Source organism: Chrysemys picta, chromosome 6 (assembly GCF_011386835.1).
Source record: "Chrysemys picta bellii isolate R12L10 chromosome 6, ASM1138683v2, whole genome shotgun sequence".
Lineage (NCBI taxonomy): Eukaryota > Metazoa > Chordata > Testudines > Emydidae > Chrysemys > Chrysemys picta.
In genome coordinates, this window is record NC_088796.1 from 130,760,518 (window position 1) to 130,765,665 (window position 5,148).

General features: G+C 42.0%; 1 non-coding gene across 1 annotated transcript; it reads left to right on the forward strand.

The window, feature by feature from the left end:
- The first annotated feature begins 1,356 nt into the window (after positions 1-1,356).
- Positions 1,357-1,465, forward strand: LOC112060058 (U6 spliceosomal RNA). The gene has a single exon (XR_002889359.1). It is a non-coding gene; the product is annotated as a U6 spliceosomal RNA (small nuclear RNA).
- Positions 1,466-5,148: the final 3,683 nt, after the last annotated feature.

Here is a 5,148-nt window from a genome sequence, read left to right on the forward strand (position 1 = left end):
TTCATGTGCAGCAAGGCCTTGATCCTGTAACATTAAAGTCAATGATGATCAAGCCTCCAGAGAGTACCATTACAAACAAGCTCTCTCAGTGCTTCATTAATGAACTGATCAGAGTAGCCAGAGTGCGCCTCTCCCTAAAGGGAACTGCAAAACAAGGATTGCGAATATGCCTTCCTTGCAACATTGACCTAATGTAGGTTTGCCCTGGTAGAAGTTTAAAGAGTATGAATCATTCTCCTGTTTTAACATCATATGTATGAGCCCAAGACAGTGAGAAATGTGGCTATCAGCCTATGCAGCCACACTCTCTTAGTATTGCCCCATAAAACACACCCTCAGAAGGAATGAACATTTGTCAGTTCTTTGCCTGCACTGTGTTTTTGTACACTCTAAATATTAGTCAGATAGGTATGCCATGAAGGTCCCTAAAGATAAACCTACCTGGATAGTTGATATTTCCTTCCAGTCTTGCCGCAAATGTGATTGGTGACTCCTAAAAAGGACAATCGTGTCTATCCTACCCAATACCTGTAAGAAATGCAGATAATAAGCTACTAGGTCTTGAGAGTGAAGCTGGAGAAATTGCTGCTTTTGATAGTGGGGAAGGGAAGACCAAAATGGATTCCTTTTCAGTTGATGTGTTTGCAATGTTAGGAAGGTCATCCAGTATCCAATGTGGCTCTCCCCTCTGAGTATTGACCTGGCCTTTTGACTTTTAAGAACATAAGAACATAAGAAAGGCCGTACCGGGTCAGACCAAAGGTCCATCTAGCCCAGTATCCTGTCTACCGACAGTGGCCAATGCCAGGTGCCCCAGAGGGAGTGAATCTAACAGGCAATGATCAAGTGATCTCTCTCCTGCCATCCATCTCCACCCTCTGACAGACAGAGGCTAGGGACACCATTCCTTACCCGTCCTGGCTAATAGCCATTAATGGACTTAACCACCATGAATTTATCCAGTTCTCTTTTAAACTCTGTTATAGTCCTAGCCTTCACAATCTCCTCAGGTAAGGAGTTCCACAAGTTGACTGTGCGCTGCGGGAAGAAGAACTTCCTTTTATTTGTTTTAAACCTGCTGCCTATTAATTTTATTTGATGACCCCTAGTTCTTGTATTATGGGAATAAGTAACTAACTTTTCCTTATCCACGTTCTCCACATCACTCATGATTTTATATACCTCTATCATATCCCCCCTTAGTCTCCTCTTTTCCAAGCTGAAGAGTCCTAGCCTCTTTAATCTCTCCTCATATGGGACCCGTTCCAAACCCTTAATCATTTTAGTTGCCCTTTTCTGAACCTTTTCTAGTGCCAGTTATTTTGAGATCTGATAGGATCACAACACTATACCACTGTGCTCACTTCGGCAGCACATATACTGAAATTGGAACTATACAGAGAAGATTAATGTGGCCCCTGTGCAAGGATGACCCAGCATCAGGCTGTAGGAGAAATGCTGGATTCGACATTGTCCATAAATACGATACCTTATTCTATAGTAGCTGATACAAGTGCCGTTGAGAGAGCACTGTACTACCTTAGTGGTGCTGTCTGTTGAAGTGATTAATCCATGATGTGGACATAGACTAGAATTAAAAGGAAAACATATTGTTTGTGATGTTGACTGTGCTTGTTATTATTGGAAAGAGCCCCAGGAAACCGAGTGTCCTGTTTATCCCCAGAGCAGGTGAAGCTGCATTAGAAACAGTACAAGCTTCCTCAAAATACCCCACCAAACTGTTTGAGCCATGACCTTGAGGAGACCAAGGTGAAGGGGTAGTCCAGCTTCCATTGCCTGTTAAGACTGCCAACAGTGGTGTCAGCCGTGATCGTTTTCTAGTAACCTACTTTTGGGAGCTGGACTCAGGACAACCAAGTCATTGCACCAGGCTGCCAAACAGCCATCAGATGCGTATTGGCTTTCACCAGTTATTGACCTGGAATGGATTTGAATCAGTGACCTGGTGGTAAAAGGCTTTATATTACATTATCAGTCCCTTGGGTTGCCTAATGCACCTGAAATAGATTTTAGTATTTATAGCAGAGTATTTCATTGAAGTATGTTGCTAATCTTAAACCACCAGCCCTAACACTTCATTAGTAAAGAGGCAAGAGCTCACCAAAAGGAGACGGAAACAACTAAGAAACATGATAGCCCAGAATGTGGGTGAACCTGAATAGTTATTGTATTAGCTAGAGAACAGCAGCAATTCTTTGGAAATGAAACCACATCTCACTTGACTCTTTGACTACCTTGTCCTAGAGGCCCTGGTTGAAGTTCTGACATCATTGTCAGCACTTTCCTTATTTCAGGCTCAGTGAGTTTCCTGCTGTGGAAAAAAAACTGTCTAAAAAAAGAAACTGCTAGAGCTTAAAAGCACTCTGTTAGCAAAATCCAGCAGTGGAGGCCTCCGTTGATGAGTCATTTCACACAAATAAGTGCCACGCTAATCAATGAGAAATAGGATAAGGGGCATTTGCAGACAGGAAAAAGCGTACATAAAACTATTGTGAAGATAAGAGGGTGGGGACTTGGTGTGTGGGGGAAGGAGTTGTTCATTGTTACATGTTCTTTGGAGGACAAAGAGCAGAGCTCTAACAACTCAGAGGCCTGCAGGCTTGTTTGTGGCAACACCTTATTTAATGAGGAGGCAGAGCATCACATTCTATCACATATTTACAACATACTGTACAGATTGTTTTATTTACATCAGCAAAATCCAGTCACAAGCCAAATTGGCTTTGTTATTCTGGATATGAATCCTGCCATTAAGCATTTATTGGCAATTTATTGATATTCTCTTCAAATTAAATTCTCGGTTAATTAGTCACCAGTGGATTTGCTTTCCCAAGCTGCAGCAATATGTCTCAGAACCTTTTCAAGCTTCTTCCATTGGCATTCTTCCAAGATGTTTCCTAAGAACGCGCACTGAAGCTGGTATTTAGAGCATATGGTGGTGATGTGTTTGTAAGTTCATTAAATCAAGAAACCAATGAAAGAAAAAGTGTAAGGGCTTTCTATCCTTTTACATGAAATTGTCAACTTTTTCTGAGATCCAGCCTGAAATGACTTGTAAGCAGAGCTCTGTTATGATGACAAATTAATTCACATCAGACTTTGATCACTGCTTGAAAAGTTTTCAGACATCAATTTCCAGCAGTTGCATTTAGAAATGAGAAGTCAGTTTGCAGTCTTAGTTTCAAAACAACAAAAGCAGAAGTGTCTCCATGTAACTGGCATGCAAACCTCTTAAAAATGCAAGGAATTTAGTGGAAGCTTTTCATACGGAAGATAAAGAATTTTCGGCAGGGCTGTCTGTCCTACATATGGCTCAGTGTACACAAAGCCCTTCCTGTGGCCATAGCTTGTGTGTGTCAGTGTGTGCACACAGAGTACAGCTGTCTATCTGTCTGTCTTTTTCTGTCTGTCTTGCTTCCATGTAACACGTCAAAAGCAATTGAAAGGATCCTGCTTAAAATAGAATGGAATTATATTAGTGAGCCTAATAGTGAAGGTCTTTTAGAAATATAGTTCACTATCTCTAATGTTTACCACTTGACTACTCATGCCCCAGGCTCAAAATGCATAATAATGTATATTGAAACACAGCAAATGGAAGAGCTGGAATCTGAAAGATAACCATACCTAATGCAGGGTATGACAGAACATCTGCTCTTTAATTAATCTTACGTAAAGACTGAAGCGCTACATTAAGATGCAGAGTGTTTGACAATTGTTTTTTTGTAGTTAACATGCTCCTGGCCTCCCTCATGTAATTGTTTCTGCTTTGTAACTCTCATAAAGCTCTGATAAACAACAACAACCATCCAGAAATAAAAAATATGGGGAAGGAAGAGAATATTATGGCTGAAGAATGCAAACCCAAAATGTTTGCAAGGTAGCACTGATATAGTGTTTAATTATGAGGTTGTGGATAGGAAGGATGAGAAGAATCAAAGTATCTGGTTTTGTGAATAAGTCCCAGAGGCAGCTGAAATTCATTACCAGGATTTTCAAAAGGGCTTGGGATTTTGGGACCCCCAATTTTTGGGTGCCCAGTTTGAGCCTTAATTAGGGGCCCTGATTTTCAGAAGACCTGAGACCCCCCTCCCCTTCTGAAAATCAGAGCCCTTTATGGTGGCTCAAGTTGGTCACCCAAAATCACCACTCATTTCTGAAAGTCTTTGCCATTTACTTTTCTCCTCATAGAGTGTATCAGTTTGGGTGGATACAAATGCCCCAGGTGGCAAACATGCCTGGAACTTGTACATTTATTTTGATGGAATAATTTAGCTATAAAAATATATTCCAAATATGATCTACTTTAGGTTAACAGGAAAATAACTTCTCCACTATCACTGTGTGTGTGTGTGTGTGTGTGTGTGTGTGTGTGTGTGTGTTTGTGCCAATTCTGGGCCTGGGTCTAGGGGTGGCTTGAATTAGGGGCATTCAGAAAGTGAGCACAGATGGATACGTGTGGAGGAATGTGTCCAGTTTTGGGCCCCAAGAAGGATGTGGAAAAATTGGAGAGAGTCCAGCGGAGGGCAACAAAAATGATTAGGGGTCTGGAGTACATGACTTATGAGGAGAGGCTGAGGGAACTGGGATTGGTTAGTCTCCAGAAGAGAAGAATGAGGGGGGATTTGATAGCAGCCTTCAACTACCTGAAGGGGGTTCCAAAGAGGATGGAGCTCGACTGTTGTCAGTGGTGGCAGATGACAGAACAAGGAGCAATGGTTTCAAGTTGCAGTGGGGGAGGTCCAGGTTGGATATTAGGAAACACTATTTCACTAGGAGGGTGGTGAAGCACTGGAATGCGTTACCTAGGGAGGTGGTGGAGTCTCCTTCCTTGGAGATTTTTAAGGCCCGGCTTGACAAAACCCTGGCTGGGATGATTTAGTTGGGAATTGGTCCTGCTTTGAGCAGGGGGTTGGACTAGATGACCTCTTGAGGTCCCTTCCAATAATAACATGAAGGGCAAAGGGGTCCAGGAGAGCTGGCTGTATTTTAAAGAATCCTTATTGAGGTTGCAGGAACAAACCATCCCGATGTGTAGAAAGAATAGTAAATATGGCAGGCGACCAGCTTGGCTAAACAGTGAAATCCTTGCTGATCTTAAACGCAAAAAAGAAGCTTACAAGAAGT